Source organism: Odocoileus virginianus, chromosome 5 (assembly GCF_023699985.2).
Source record: "Odocoileus virginianus isolate 20LAN1187 ecotype Illinois chromosome 5, Ovbor_1.2, whole genome shotgun sequence".
NCBI classification, from domain to species: domain Eukaryota; kingdom Metazoa; phylum Chordata; class Mammalia; order Artiodactyla; family Cervidae; genus Odocoileus; species Odocoileus virginianus.
Window position 1 is genome coordinate 31,412,682 of NC_069678.1, and position 17,339 is coordinate 31,430,020.

At 43.5% G+C, this 17,339-nt stretch overlaps 2 pseudogenes; one reads left to right on the forward strand and one right to left on the reverse strand.

Moving 5' to 3' along the window:
- Positions 1-133: 133 nt before the first annotated feature.
- LOC110145676 (AT-rich interactive domain-containing protein 3A pseudogene) lies at positions 134-2,177 on the reverse strand (annotated as a pseudogene).
- Positions 2,178-7,164: 4,987 nt separating this feature from the next.
- Positions 7,165-16,149, forward strand: LOC139035185 (high mobility group protein B1-like; annotated as a pseudogene).
- Positions 16,150-17,339: the final 1,190 nt, after the last annotated feature.

Consider the following 17,339-nt stretch of genomic DNA (forward strand, 5'->3'; position numbering starts at 1 on the left):
TTTGGCATTAAGCTGTCACTCCTCTGTGGATACCTTCCCTCCCCACCCATATCTTCCCCCATCCCAGCCCCTGCTTGGACCACCTGGACCCCCTACCCAATCTGGCAGGTTCGCAGGGAGGTGAGTGTAGTGGTTAAGGCAGTGAATTGTTTGAGGTAGATGTGGGCGGTGCAGACATCCCTGCTGGCCCTGCCTGGCTGCCTGCACTGCTGCTGCTGCTGCTGTTGGTCCCGCTGCTCCCTCCCCGGCTGCCGCCGCCTCCACCTTTGCTGGGAGCAGAGGGTGGCGTGGAGGGCGGCTGGGCGAACAGCACTCCTGTGTACATGATTCCATTAATCTCTGCTGCTGCTGAGTCACGTCAGTCATGTCCGACTCTGTGCGACCCCATAGACGGCAGCCCACCAGGCTCCCGTCCCTGGGATTCTCCAGGCAAGAATACTGGAGTGGGTTGCCAATTCCTTCTCCAGTGCATGAAAGTGAAAAGTGAAAGTGAAGTCGCTCAGTCGTGTCCGACTCTTAGCGACCCCATGGACTGTAGCCTACCAGGCTCCTCCGTCCATGGGATTTCCCAGGCAAGAGTACTGGAGTGGGGTGCCATTGCCTTCTCCCTGTTAATCTCTACTGACAGGCTAATACTGTGGCTGCCATTGGTGCTGGTCAGGTTCACAGCCGAGTCCTGGAGGCTCTCGGAGGCTTGCCTGTTGATCCGGATGCTCATGGGCAGCTATGCCCTCATGGCCAGGAAGTTCTGCTGAAGTGCCCACTGCATCAGCCGCTGCTGCTCCTCTGCCACCAGGGCTATTTTCTTCTCCGGAGGCCCCCATACTCCCGTCTCTCCCGAAGCTGCTCCAGGGCAGCCGCCTGTGCTGCTACGGCCGCCTGGGCTGCTACTGCCTGGGTGGCCGCCACAGGGTGAGCTGCCAGGGAGACTGGCAGGCAGCCGGGGACCGTGATGGGGATGGCCGCATCCTCCTCTTTTTTGGTCTTGGGGGCTGGGGTGATGGAGCTGCCGTTGGTGCCGGTGGTCAGGCCCAGGGAGGACACAGGCAGCTTGGGCGAGGACGGCATGCTGTGGGCCCCTGCCCCCGAGTAGGCAAAGAGGGAGCCCCAAAGCTCTGGTGCCCGCCCTCCCTCCGATTGCTGTCGATGACTGCCTGGAGCTCGTTGGGGTTGCTGAGGCCACGCTTCTCACACTGAAGTAAGGGTACAGGTACTTCATATACTGGATGCACAGTGTGAAGGCAGCGCTGGTGATGGACGTGGGCAGGTTCAGTCCCTTGGTGATCTCCCGCCACAGCTTCTTGTTGGTGACCTCCACCAGGCCGCCCTTCTCCGTCACCAGCACATACAACATGAACAGGTCGAGCACATGCTTCGCCATGATGGGGATGCGGTTGACAGGTGTCCCTCGCTTCTGCAGGAAACTGAACAAGTTGTCCAGGAACTCCTTCCTCTTGGGGTCTGCGTCCAACTCGTAGAGCTGCTTGAACTGCTCCTCATACATCCAGTCCCCGTGGTCTGGTGGCTGCAGCTGAGGTGCAGCATGGGCAGCCCCTCCGGGGACAGCCGGGCCAGTCCCCGGGGGCTCCTGGCCACACAGTGCCCGGGATCCACTGTCACCGCGGAAGGCCTGGAGCAGCTGAGCGTTGTGGGAGAACAGGGCTGCGGGGCCCAGGCTGGCGGCGCCCGTGGGCCCAAGCCCCTCCTCATCCTCATAGTCCTCATCCTCCTCGTCCCCTTCGTCGTCCCCCAGGCCTTCCTCCAGCACCTCCTCCTCCTCCTCCCATTTTGGCTTCAGGTCATTGTCGGAGCCCGCATCCTCAAAGCGGCCATCGCCCGTGGGGAGGCTGACTGCCTCCCTGCCTTGGGCGGGCGGCGTGGGCAAGCCCGGTGCCCCCTCCAGGGCCGCATCCTCATCCAACGAGCCGGGGGCCCGTCCTCCGAGCTGGGACTGGGCGCATGGCCAAGGCTGGCGGCAGCGGCCCGCATGGCGGCTAGGGTGGCCATCTGCGCCTGCTGCATCCGGGCGCTCTTGGGCTCCCTGTCACCCTCCGGCGTGGCCCTGGTGCGGGCTGGGGGTTCAGGGGGCCACGGCCTGGAGGCTGCTGGGCCTCGAGTTCTTGGCGTGCCCGCTGCTGCCGCTGCAGGAGCGTCTCCATTACAGCCTGCAGCTTCATAGCCCTGCGGGCCGGGCCGCCCCGGGCACCAGGAGGGGGCGGTGGGGGCGGCCCCTGTCGGGAGGGGGCCCGGCCGCACTTTAGTGTGGGGGCCACGGGGCTGGGGAAGTGCAGGGGGGCAGGGGGGCAGGGGGCAGGGGCAGGCGCCGCTGGGCTCTGGCCGAGGGCTGGCGGGGCATGCACCGGGGGGTGGCGGCGGCTGGCGGGTGGCTCATTCACGTGTGTACAGAAACCTACTGCCCCAGCCTCACCGCGCAGGGCCAGCTCGGGGTTGGGGGGGTGTGGGGTGGGGGGGTGCGCAGGGCCGGCTGGGGGGGGCGCATGCCCCACGTCTGGTGTCCCGACCTGCCCCGGCCGCCTGGCCTCTGGCCCGGGCCACGAGCTGCGCGCTGCTGGCTCCTGGCCACCGCCGGGTTTGTGCCTCCTTTCCAGTTTCAATAAAATGCTGCTATTTCCATAAGATGTTTCTTTTCAGTTTGTAATACTTTCTAAATACAACAAAAATTCTCATAGCTTCCACTTTACGAGCTGTTAAATGTTCTGCATAGTATTTGTGGACATGTGAAAAAATAATTTTCGTGGTTGCCCATTGAAATGTATATCACATTTCAAAAGTTGGATCAGTATCCTAGAAACAAAGCATTATGTAATTCATATAAAATTATCTAGTGAAAGCTTAACATTTCTGTAGAAATAAAAAGTAGTGCATAAAAATAAAAGCAGAAGGAGCATATCTTTTCAGTATTATGAGGTTAAAAATACCTTAACATATAGGAAACTAGTGTAATTTGGGGGTCAATATTTGGCAGATATGGAAGGGGTATTGTTTTTTCTTTTTTTCTTTTCCCTTTGAAAAAAAGACTATAATGGTTTTTATTCTGTGTTCATCTGAGGTTTAAATTGCCCAAGGAAGTTGAATAATATTGATTATTACTGCTTAGGTTCTATATTTCATATGAGAATTATCTTTGCATAAGAAAGATAGTTTAAGGGAAAGACCATAGCAAACCACTTCATCCATAAGAGAAATTATGTTTTGTTCACTTGTATTTTGTTTGCTGAATAACATATTGGTTGTGGAGACTCACAGCATACTTTTCACAAATGAGGATTAAATTGTTTCCATGACTTTCTAATTTTTGACCTATTCCCAGTTCAGATCAATGACTCAGTCATTACTTTACAACCCCATGGACTGCAGCACACCAGGCCTCCCGGTCCATCACCAACTTCCGGAGTTTGCTCAAACTTATGTCCATCGAGTCGGTGATGTCATCCAACCATCTCATCCTCTGTCGTCCCCTTTTCCTCCTGCCTTCAATCTTTGCCAGCATCAGGGTCTTTTCAAATGAGTCAGTTCTTCACATCAGGTGGCCAAAATGTTGGAGTTTCAGCATCAGCATCAGTCTTCCAACGACCATTCAGGACTGGTTTCCTTTAGGATGGACTGGTTAGATCTCCTTGCAGTCTAAGGGACTCTCTGAAGAGTCTTCCCCAACACCACAGTTCAAAAGCATCAATTCTTTGGCGCTCAGCTTTCTTTGTAGTCCAACTCTCACATCCATACATGACCACTGGAAAAACCATAGCTTTGATTAGACGGACCTCTGTTGGCAAGTAATGTCTCTGCTTTTTAATATGCTGTCTAGGTTGGTCATAGCTTTTCTTCCATGGAGCAAGCATCTTTTAATTTCATGGCTGCAGTTACCATCTGCAATGATTTTGGAGCCCTAAAAATAAAGTCTCTCACTGTTTTCATAATAAATTATTTTCATATAGTATTTTCTTGTGTCCTCCACTATTGATTGATTTAGGGAAATGATGTGAGTGTGTTTATATGTATGTATGTATCAAAAATTACAGCCAGCACAAAAATCCAAGGTCACAAGTACATTTTGAGTATGTGCATGTGTGCTCGGTCACTAAGTCATGTCCAACTCTTCACAGCCCCGTGGACTCAGCCCTCAGGCTCCTCTATCCATGGAATTCTCCAGGCAAGAATCCTGGAGTGCATTGCCATTTCCTTCTCCAGGGAATCTTCCCAACCCAGGGACTGAAACGCATCACCTGTGTCTCCTGGATAGGCAGGCCAGTTCTTTACAACTAAGCCACCTACGTTTTAAGTACATTCCTGGTTAAACACATTAACTTTTTATTATAAAACACATATTTAATAATAGGAGAAAAAGGGAATAATTAACATTTATAATGAAATGCTTTTCCCAGCCATTTTAATAACTTCAGTATTAAAGATTGCAACTCTGGAGTTATGTGGCAGAAGTCATGTGAGACTGACTGGAATCTAGGAGCTCCAGCTCCAGAGGAGAGACATTTGGTGCCTAAAATTTTCCTACCATCTCCTCAGGAAATAGCTCTGTTTTGTTAAACAAAATGAAATGAGTTAGTATGTAGATATAACTTCCTAATATAAGTATCAAAATGTGGAGAAGAGATGATTCCTTAATATTTGGCAAGTATGTGGTCTGTTATCTAGGACTTTGCGTACACATACACACACACATTCACCCAGCCTTTTTTAACCTGGAATATTTCCACATTAAAGAATACCAGTGTTGGACTTTCTTGGTGGTCCAGAAGTTAAGACTTCATGCTTCCAATGTAGGAGGCATGGGTTTGATCCTTGGGCAGGGAAGTTCCATATTCCATGTTGTGCAGTAAAAAAAAAAAGAATATCAGTATTCTCGAAAATTCTAGAGCTGAACAAAAGCTTTAAAAGTATTCTTATTTGTCTTTCAAATATTTGAAGTGCAATTATAGAGTCTTCAAATTCTATCTTTGTAAGACAGAAATTCTTAGCATTGCAGAATTATTGATCTGATCAATGAGAGCAAGTCTGATATACTTATTTTTCTCAGTCCTCTAGAGTTATATTGTGTTTTTTCTTCAAAGCCCTAAATTCTGACAAATTGCTAGTTTACTTGTTTTATTAAAGTCATAAAAAGAGTGATATAGTCCAAAATCCCTAGATAATATACTTGTTTTTTTCCATTTTTCCCTGTGTTCCATTATTTTCTCTTGTTCTTATTTAATAGAATGGGTCACACATGAAATAGATGCCTGTATGCTGGTGGATCAGATGGTAGAGAATCCGCCTGCAATGCAGGAGACCTGGTTCAATCCATGGGTTGGGAAGATCCAGAGGAGGGCATGGCAACCCACTCCTTTATTCTTGCCTTGAGAATCCCCATGGACAGAGGATCCTGGCAGACTACAGTCCATGGGATGCAGAGAGTTGAACATGATTGAGCGACTAAGGACAGCATAGCACATGCTTGATATGACTGCTTCCAGTACTGTAGTCTTGTCAGAATTTGTGGGAAGAAATTTGACTAATGACTGTTAATCCTTTTGTTTTATTACAATTTTTTAAAGGAAAACACTCTATGTTTCATAAAATCAATTTAAGAAAAACAAGGTAATAACTATTTTAGTGTTTTATGTTTAAGAACATTACAGTCTTTTTCTAAATTTCTACCTATTTATTAACACAGGTTATGATGGCATAGAGTGAAAAATAATGGAACTATGTATCATGAACTATTCTCAGCCCCCTTGTTGTTTTTGCATTTGTTTCCCCATCTTCATTTTCGCTGCCTCTCAACAGACAAATTGAAAATGAAGTCGCTCAGTCGTGTCCGACTCTTTGCGACCCCATGGACTTTAGCCTACCAGGCTCCTCCGTCCATGGGATTGCCATTTCCTTCTCCAGGGGATCTTCTTGACCCAGGGATCGAACCCAGGTCTCCCGCATTGCAGGCAGACACTTTAACCTCTGAGCCACCAGGGAAGCCCCAATAGACAAATTAAGCAATAATTAAAACATTGTTTTGATATTATTAGTATCTACCTACAAATACAATTCTGTGTAACTTCCATAAACTTGTCTTTAAAAGGAAGTAGAATAGCCCAATGGTCAAAGTTTAGGGGCCAGATCCATTTGAGTTGGAATTTAGCTCAGCTGTTTTCCAGCTTTGTCTTTGACAAGTCCTTCACTCTCTTTAAATCTTCATTTCTTTGTGCATACAATAGGGATGCCTACTCTGATGGCTAATTTATGTTTTAACTTGGCTCAGCCAATGGATGCCCAAACACTTGTCAAACATTATTCTGTGTATGTCTGTGAGGGTGTTTCTCATGATGTTGACATTTGAATCTGTAGACAGAGTAAAGCAGATTGTAATTCTTAGTGTGGTAGACCTCATCTAATCAGGTGAAGACCTGAATTGAACAAAACGTCTGTAACTGTTTCTTTCTTGTAACTAGTATCATGAACATTTCCTCATATTATTAATTACCTTTCTATTTTCTGTTTTGTTATTTTGACTACTTGAGATACTTCATATGAGTAGAATGATAGATGATTTGTTCTTTTGTGACTTTGTTTTTTCATTTAGCATCATGTTCTCAAGTTTCATCCATGTTGTAATATGTGATATTCTCTTGTAGGCATATACCACAATTTATTCATCCAGTCATCTGTCAATGGATACTTGGGTTGCTTCTACCTCTGGGTATTATGAATAATGCTATGATGAACATGGGGTGTATGAATATCTCTTCATGATCTTGCTTTGAGTTCTTTTGGATGATGCTATATTTTTCAGTTCAGCTCAGTCGCTCAGTTGTGTCTGACTCTGCAACCCCATAGACTGCAGCATGCCAGACCTCCCTGTCCATCACCTTCCTGTTCCAACTCCTGGAACCTACCCAAACTCATGTCCATTGAGTCAGCGATGCCATCCAACCATTTCATCCTCTGTCATCTCCTTTTCCTCCTGCCCTCAGTCTTTCCCAGCATCAGGGTCTTTTCAAATGAGTCAGCTCTTCGCATCAGGTGGCCAAAGTATTAGAGTTTCAGTTTCAACATCAGTCCTTCCAATGAACACCCAGACTGATCTCCTTTAGGATGGACTGGTTAGATCTCCTTGCAGCCCAAGGGACTCTCAAGAGTCTTCTCTAGGTTACAGAGCGGAGAGAGTGAGGAGGCTGCATCTGGCTCCCGCTCTCACAGCCATTGCAGTACATTGAACTCCATAGAGACAGTGCCGGGGCAAGTGAGAGCCAGACGGGCACCGGGCGACTCTGTGCCTCGCGGAGGAAAAATAATTAAACATGGGCAAAGGAGATCCTAAGAAGCCGAGAGGCAAAATATCATTATATGCATTCTTTGTGCAAACTTGCCAGGAGGAGCACAAGAAGAAGCACCTGGATGCTTCACTCAACTTCTCAGAGTTTTCTAAGAAGTGCTCAAAGAGGTGGAAGACCATGTCTGCTACAGAGAAAGGAAAATTTGCAGACATGGCAAAGGCAGACCAGGCCCATTTTGAAAGAGAAATGAAGACTTATATCCCTCCTAAAGGGGAAACAAAAAAGTTCAAGGATCCCAGTGCACCCAAGAGGCCTCCTTCAGCCTTTTTCTTGTTTTGTTCTGAGTATCGTCCAAAAATCAAAGGCAAACATCCTGGCCTGTCCATTGGTGATGTTGCAAAGAAACTGGGAGAGATGTGGAATAACACTGCTGCAAATGACAAGCAGTCTTATAAGAAGAAGGCTGCTGGAGGAGCCAAGATGGCGGAGGAATAGGACAGAGAGACCACTTTCTCTCCTACAAATTCATCGAAAGAACATTTGAATGCTGAGCAAATTTCACAAAAGAACTTCTGATCGCTAGCAGAGGACATCAGGCACCCAGAAAAGCAGCCCATTGTCTTCGAAGGGAGGTAGGACAAAATATAAACGATAATAAGGGAGTCAAAAGAGCTACGGACGGAAACCCGTCCCGGGAAGGGAGTCTTAATAGAAGAAGTTTCCAATCACCAGGAAACCCTCTCACTGGCGGGACTGGGGGAAGTTTTCGGCACTGTAACTGGGAGGAAAAATTAAACAAGGCCCACAGATTACGTGCCTAAAAGCAACTCCCAGCAGAAAAGTACCCCAGACGCCCGTACCCGCCAGCAACAAGCGGGGCGGAACGGAGAGGAGCGGGCGGCATTGCTTAGGGTGAGGTCCGGCCCGAAGACCCTGAGAGCAATCGGAGGGAGCTTTTTTAAACTGTGGGATAGCAAGGGACAAAATTAACCGGCCCGAACACACTGCCGGCGGTTCGCAAAACAAAGGGACTGAGAATCTCCAGAGAAGAGCCGGCCCATCCCCGCTGGAGGTAGGAGGCAGGGGGGAGGGGAAAAGGGCAAACGCAGCCCCTGAGAAGCCACCCCCTCCCACACTGCAAACAGGCCTCCGGGTTCTAGCTAAAGACTTCCTGAGACCCGACTGGCGGTGCGTGCTGGGGCCGCGGAGGGAAAAAGCGCGCCGTACCCGGGGAGAGAGGGCACCCAAGCCTCTGGCTGCCTGGGCCACTCGCCGCGGAGGGAAAAGGCGCGCCGCACCCGGGAGAGTACGCCCAAACCTCTGGATGCCTGGGCCGCTCAGGCCGGGGAAGGCACAAAACGCAGGAGCAACCGAATCTGCGCTTTTGCGGAGTACCCGAAAACTGGAACCGCACTCAACGCAGGGCCCGCTCCATATAGAGCAGCCGGGAGCCTGAGCAGTGTAGACGGCGAAAGCACAGACACCCGTGAGCAGGGCAAACCCAGTGTGGCCGGAACACGGTGAGCGCTATCCACACAGAGCGGTGTCTGTCTGCAGCGCCCCGCCCTCCCCGTAGCAGGACTGAACTGAACTAGAGAACCTAAATAAAAGATCACCTCCGCCCGCCTGTGTCAGGGCGGAAATTAGACACCAAAGAGACAGCAAACAGAAGCCAAATAAACAAAGGGAACCGCTTCAGAAAGGACCGGTGCAACAGATTAAAATCCCTGAAGGTAACACCGAATACACGGGAAGGGGCCTACAGATATCGAGAAGTGTAAGCTGGAAAGAGGAGCTATCTGAAATTGAACTGATCCTACGCTGACCGCAACAACCTCAGAGAAATTCCTAGATATATATGTACATTTTTTTTTTAATTTAAAAAAAAAAAATTTTTTTTTTCTTTCCCTTTCTTTTTTTTTTTAAATTTTTTATTTTTTCTCTTTAATTTTCTTTTATAATTCCCTATTACTCCCCCATTACTCCTCAACTTTCATTTTCATATATTTTTTTATTTGGGAAAAAAAATAAATTTTTTTTTTCTTTTCTTTTTTTTCTTGTTTTTCTCTCCTATTTCCTTTTAGAGTCCTCTAATACTCCTCTATTATTCCTTAACTTTCATTTTCATTTCACTATAGCCACAAAAAAAAAAGAGAGAGAGAGAAACCCTATTTTTAAACTGAACTTCATATACAGTTCTAAATTTTTTTTTGTGTTTTTGTTTTTAAATATTGTATTTCAAAGAGTCTAACCTCTACACTAGATTTTCAATCTTTGTTATTCTCCCTCAGAACACCTCTACTTCCTCCATTCTCCTTCTCTTCCCAATCCAACTCTGTGAATCTTTGTGGGTGTCTGGGCTACAGAGAACACTTTGGGAACAGATAACTGCGTAGATCTGTCTCTCTCCTCTTGAGTCCCCCTTTTCTCCTCCTGCTCACCTCTATCTCCTTCCTCCCTCTCCTATTCTTCATGTAACTCTGTGAACCTCTCTGGTTGTCTCTCACGGTGGAGAATCTTTTCACCATTAACCTAGAAGTTTTATTATCAGTACTGTATAGTTGGAGAAGCCTTGAGACTATTAGAAGAATAAAACTGAAATCCAGAGGCAGGAGACTTGAGCCCAAATCCTGAGAAAACCAGAAAACTCCTGACTACACGGAACATTAAGGAATAAGAGACCATCCAAAAGCTTCCATACCTACACCAAAACCAACCACCACCCAAGAGCCAATAAGCTCCAGTACAAGACATACCACACAAATTCTTTAGCAACGCAGGAACATAGACCTGAGTGTCAACATACAGGCTCTCCAAAGTCACAGCTAACACAGAGACCCATTGCAAAGCTCATTACTGGACACTCCATTGCACTCCAGAGAGAAGAAATCCAATTCCACGCACCAGAACGCTGACACAACTTCCCTAACCAGGAAACCTTGACAAACCAATCGTCCAACCCCACCCACTGGGTGAAACCTCCACAATAAAAAGGAACCTCAAACCACAAGAATACAGAAAGCCCACTCCAGACACAGCAATCTAACATGATGAAAAGGCAGAGAAATACCCAACAGCTAAAGGAACATGAAAAAAGCCCACCAAGTCAAACAAAAGAGGAGGAAATAGGGAATCTACCTGAAAAAGAATTTAGAATAATGATAATAAAAATGATCCAAAATCTTGAAAACAAAATGGAGTTACAAATAAATAGCCTGGAGACAAAGATTGAGAAGATGCAAGAAATGTTTAACAAGGACCTAGAAGAAATAAAAAAAAATCAATTAAAAATTAATAATGAAATAAATGAGATCAAAAACACTCTGGAGGGAACCATGAGTAGAATAACAGAGACAGAAGATAGGATAAGTGAGTTAGAAGATAAAATGGTGGAAATAAATGAAGCAGAGAGGAAAAAAGAAAAAAGAATCAAAAAAAATGAGGACAACCTCAGGGACCTCTGGGACTATGTGAAACGCCCCAACATTCGAATCATAGGAGTCCCAGAAGAAGAAGACAAAAAGAAAGGCCATGAGAAGATACTCGAGGAGATAATTGCTGAAAACTTCCCTAAAATGGGGAAGGAAATAGCCAACCAAGTTCAAGAAACCCAGAGAGTCCCAAACAGGATAAACCCAAGGCGAAACACCCCAAGACACATATTAATCAAATTAACAAAGATCAAACACAAAGAACAAATATTAAAAGCAGCAAGGGAGAAACAACAAATAACACACAAAGGGATTCCCATAAGGATAACAGCTGATCTATCAATAGAAACCCTTCAGGCCAGAAGGGAATGGCAGGACATACTTAAAGTAATGAAAGAGAATAACCTACAACCTAGATTACTCTACCCAGCAAGGATCTCATTCAGATATGAAGGAGAACTCAAAAGCTTTACAGACAAGCAAAAGCTGAGAGAATTCACCACCACCAAACCAGCTCTTCAACAAATACTAAAGGATCTTCTCTAGACAGGAAACGCAGAAAGGTGGTATAAAAGTGAACCCCAAACAACAAAATAAATGGCAACGGGACCATACCTATCAATAATTACCTTAAATGTAAATGGGTTGAATGCCCCAACCAAAAGACAAAGGCTGGCTGAATGGATACAAAAGCAAGACCCCTATATATGCTGTCTACAAGAGACCCACCTCAAAACAAGGGACACATACAGACTAAAAGTGAAGGACTGGAAAAAATATTCCACGCAAACGGAGACCAAAAGAAAGCAGGAGTTGCAATACTCATATCAGATAAAATAGACTTTCAAATTAAGTCTGTGAAAAGAGACAAAGATGGACACTACATAATGATCAAAGGATCAATCCAAGAAGAAGATATAACAATTATAAATATATATGCACCCAACATAGGAGCACCGCAGTATGTAAGGCAAACGCTAATGAGTATGAAAGAGGAAATTAATAGTAACACAATAATAGTAGGAGACTTTAATACCCCACTCACAACTATGGATAAATCAACTAAACAGAAAATGAACAAGGAAACACAAACTTTAACGGACACAATGGACCAGCTAGACCTAATTGACATCTATAGGACGTTTCACCCCAAAACAATCAACTTCACCTTTTTCTCAAGTGCACACGGAACCTTCTCCAGAATAGATCACATCCTGGGCCATAAATCTAGTCTTGGTAAATTCAAAAAGATTGAAATCATTCCAGTCATCTTTTCTGACCACAGTGCAGTAAGATTAGATCTCAATTACAGGAAAAAAATTATTAAAAATTCAAACATATGGAGGCTAAACAACACGCTTCTGAATAACCAACAAATCATAGAAGAAATCAAAAAAGAAATCAAAATATGCATAGAAATGAATGAAAATGATAACACAACAACCCAAAACCTATGGGACACTGTAAAAGCAGTGCTAAGGGGAAGATTCATAGCATTACAGGCCTACCTCAAGAAACAAGAAAAAAGTCAAATAAATAACCTAACTCTACACCTAAAGCAACTAGAGGAAGAAGAAATGAAGAACCCCAGGGTTAGTAGAAGGAAAGAAATCTTAAAAATTAGGGCAGAAATAAATGCAAAAGAAACTAAAGAGACCATAGCAAAAATTAACAAAGCTAAAAGCTGGTTTTTTGAAAAAATTAACAAAATTGACAAACCATTAGCAAGACTCATTAAGAAACAAAGGGAGAAGAACCAAATTAACAAAATTAGAAATGAAAATGGAGAGATCACAACAGACAACACTGAAATACAAAGGATCATAAGAGACTACTACCAGCAGCTCTATGCCAATAAAATGGACAACTTGGAAGAAATGGACAAGTTCTTAGAGAAGTATAACTTTCCAAAACTGAACCAGGAAGAAATAGAAGATCTTAACAAAACCATCACAAGCAAGGAAATCGAAACTGTAATCAGAAATCTTCCAGCAAACAAAAGCCCAGGACCAGATGGCTTCACAGCTGAATTCTACCAAAAATTTAGAGAAGAGCTAACACCTATCTTACTCAAACTCTTCCAGAAAATTGCAGAAGAAGGTAGACTTCCAAACTCATTCTATGAGGCCACCATCACCCTAATTCCAAAACCAGACAAAGATGCCACAAAGAAAACTTCAGGCCAATATCACTGATGAACATAGATGCAAAAATCCTTAACAAAATTCTAGCAAACAGAATCCAACAACATATTAAAAAAATCATTCATCATGACCAAGGGGGCTTTATCCCAGGAATGCAAGGATTCTTTAATATCCGCAAATCAATCAATGTAATACACCACATTAACAAATTGAAAGATAAAAACCATATGATTATCTCAATAGATGCAGAAAAAGCCTTTGACAAAATTCAACATCCATTTATGATTAAAACTCTCCAGAAAGCAGGAATAGAAGGAACATACCTCAACATAATAAAAGCTATATATGACAAACCCACAGCAAGCATCACCCTCAATGGTGAAAAATTGAAAGCATTTCCCCTGAAATCAGGAACAAGACAAGGGTGCCCACTCTCACCACTACTATTCAACATAGTTTTGGAAGTTTTGGCCACAGCAATCAGGGCAGAAAAAGAAGTAAAAGGAATCCAGATAGGAAAAGAAGAAGTGAAACTCTTGCTGTCTGCAGATGACATGATCCTCTACATAGAAAACCCTAAAGACTCTACCAGAAAATTACTAGAGCTAATCAACGAATACAGTCAAGTTGCAGGATATAAAATTAACACAGAAATCTCTTGCATTCCTGTACACTAACAATGAGAAAACAGAAAGAGAAATTAAGGAAACAATACCATTCACCATTGCAACAAAAAGAATAAAATACTTAGGAGTATATCTACCTAAAGAAACAAAAGACCTATACATAGAAAACTATAAAACACTGATGAAAGAAATCAAAGAGGACACAAGCAGATGGAGAAATATACCGTGTTCATGGATTGGAAGAATCAATATTGTCAAAATGGCTATACTACCCAAAGTAATATATAGATTCAATGCAATCCCTATCAAACTACCAACAGTATTTTTCACAGAACTAGAACAAATAATTTCACAATTTGTATGGAAATACAAAAAACCTCGAATAGCCAAAGTAATCCTGAGAAAGAAGAATGGAACTGGAGGAATCAATCTGCCTGACTTCAGACTCTACTACAAAGCCACAGTCATCAAGACAGTATGGTACTGGCACAAAGACAGAAATATAGATCAATGGAACAGAATAGAAAGCCCAGAGATAAGTCCACGAACCTATGGTCACCTTATCTTCGACAAAGGAGGCAAGGATATACAATGGAAAAAAGATAACCTCTTTAACAAGTGGTGCTGGGAAAACTGGTCAACCACCTGTAAAAGAATGAAACTAGAACACTTTCTAACACCATACACAAAAATAAACTCAAAATGGATTAAAGATCTAAATGTAAGACCAGAAACTATCAAACTCCTAGAGGAGAACATAGGCAAAACACTCTCCGACATAAATCACAGCAGGATCCTCTATGACCCACATCCCAGAATTTCAGAAATAAAAGCAAAAATAAACAAATGGGACCTAATGAAACTTAAAAGCTTTTGCACAACAAAGGAAACTATAAGCAAGGTGAAAAGACAGCCCTCAGATTGGGAGAAAATAATAGCAAACGAAGCAACAGACAAAGGATTAATCTCAAAAATATACAAGCAACTCCTCCAGCTCAACTCCAGAAAAATAAATGACCCAATCAAAAAATGGGCCAAAGAACTCAACAGACATTTCTCCAAGGAAGACATACAGATGGCTAACAAACACATGAAAAGATGCTCAACATCACTCATTATCAGAGAAATGCAAATCAAAACCACAATGAGGTACCATTATACGCCAGTCAGGATGGCTGCTATCCAAAAGTCTACGAGCAATAAATGCTGGAGAGGGTGTGGAGAAAAGGGAACCCTCTTACACTGTTGGTGGGAATGCAAATTAGTACAGCCACTATGGAAAACAGTGTGGAGATTTCTTAAAAAGCTGGAAATAGAACTGCCATATGACCCAGCAATCCCACTTCTGGGCATACACACCAAGGAAACCAGATCCGAAAGAGACACATGCACCCCAATGTTCATCGCAGCACTGTTTATAATAGCCAGGACATGGAAGCAACCCAAATGCCCATCAGCAGACGAATGGATGAGGAAGCTGTGGTACATATACACCATGGAATATTACTCAGCCATTAAAAAGAATTCATTTGAATCAGTTCTAATGAGATGGATGAAACTGGAGCCCATTATACAGAGTGAAGTAAGCCAGAAAGATAAAGACCATTACAGTATACTAACACATATATATGGACTTTAGAAAGATGGTAACGATAACCCTATATGCAAAACAGAAAAAGAGACTCAGATGTATGGAACAGACTTGTGGACTCTGGGAGAAGGCGAGGGTGGGATGTTTCAGGAGAACAGCATTGAAACATGTATATTATCTAGGGTGAAACAGATCACCAGCCCAGGTTGGGTACATGAGACAAGTGCTCTGGCCTGGTGCACTGGGAAGACCCAGAGGGATCGGGTGGAGAGGGAGGTGGGAGGGGGGACTGGGATGGGGAGTACATGTAAATCCATGGCTGATTCATATCAATGTATAACAAAAACTACTGTAATGATGTAAAGTAATTAGCCTCCAACTAATAAAAAAAAAATAAAATAAGACTAACCGTCTAAAAAAAAAAAAAGAAGAAGGCTGCTAAGCTGAAGGAAAAGTACGAAAAGGATATTGCTGCATACCGAGCTAAAGGGAAGCCTGACGCAGCAAAAAGGGAGTCATCAAGGCCGAAAAAAGCAAGAAAAAGAAGGAAGAAGAGAAAGATGAGGATGAAGAGGATGAAGAGGAAGAAGATGATGATGAATAAGTTGGTTCTAGCGAAGTTTTTTTTTCTTGTCTGTAATGCATTTAACCCCTCTGTACACAACTCACTCTTTTTAAAGAAAAAAATTGAAATGTAAGGCTGTGTAAGATTTGTTTTTAAACTGTACAGTGTCTTTTTTTGTATAGTTAACACATTACTGAATGTGTCTTTAGATAGCCCTGTCCTGGTGGTATTTTCAATAGCCACTAACCTTGCCTGGGACAGTATAGGGGTTGTAAATTGGCATAGAAATTTAAAGCAGGCTCTTGTTGGTGCACAGCACAAATTAGTTATATATGGGGATGGTAGTTTTTTCATCTTTAGTTGTCTCTGATGCAGCTTATCTGAATAATTGTTGTTCTATTAACTGAATACCACTCTGTAATTGCAAAAGAAAAAGAAAAAAAGTTGCAGCTGTTTTGTTGACATTCTGAATGCTTCTAAGTAAATAGAATTTTTTATTATTATTATTTTTCCGTTTATTTTTATTTGTTGGAGGCTAATTACTTTACAATATTGTAGTGGTTTTTGCCATTCATTGACATGAATCAGCCATGGATTTACATGTGTTCCCCATCCCGATCCCCCCTCCCACCTCCCTCTCCATCCCATCCCTCTGGGTCTTCCCAGTGCACCAGCCCTGAGCACTTGTCTCATGCATCCAACCTGGGCTGGTGATCTGTTTCACCCTTGATAGTATACTTGTTTCAATGCTATTCTCTCTGAACATCCCACCCTCGCCTTCTCCCACAGAGTCCAAAAGTCTGTTCTGTACATCTGTGTCTCTTTTTCTGTTTTGCATATAGGGTTATCATTACCATCTTTCTAAAGTCCATATATATGTGTTAGTATACTGTAATGGTCTTTATCTTTCTGGCTTACTTCACTCTGTATAATGGGCTCCAGTTTCATCCATCTCATTAGAACTGATTCAAATGAATTCTTTTTAATGGCTGAGTAATATTCCATGGTGTATATGTACCACAGCTTCCTTATCCATTCATCTGCTGTTGGGCATCTAGGTTGCTTCCATGTCCTGGCTATTATAAACAGTGCTGTGATGAACATTGGGGTGCATGTGTCTCTTTCAGATCTGGTTTCCTTGGTGTGTTTGCCCAGGGGAAAAAGAAAAAAGAGTCTTCTCTAACACCACAGTTCAAAAGCATCAATTCTTCAGCTTTCTTTGTAGTCCAACTCTCACATCCGTACATGACTACTGGAAAAACCATAACCTTGACTAGATGGACCTTTGTTGGCAAAGTAATGTCTCTCTCTTTTTTTTACATTCTTGTTTTCTTTTTTTTTTTTTTCATTTATTTTTATTAGTTGGAGGCTAATTACTTTACAATATTGTAGTGGGTTTTGTCATACATTGACATGAATCAGCCATGGATTTACATGTATTCCCCATCCCAATCCCCCCTCCCATGTCTCTGCTTTTTAACATGCTGTCTCGGTTGGTCATAAGTTTCCTTCCAAGGAGCTATATTTTTAATGTGTTTTTATTCCCTCTCTCACCTGGCCATCCCACTTGGCCCTCTTCTAGATTTGTTTTCTTTTTCTAAACACAAACATCACAGTTGAACACAGTCAGGGCCATGGATCCTGATGAAATATATCCCTGAGGGACCTCGGAATGCAAACCTGGGAAACAAGCAGC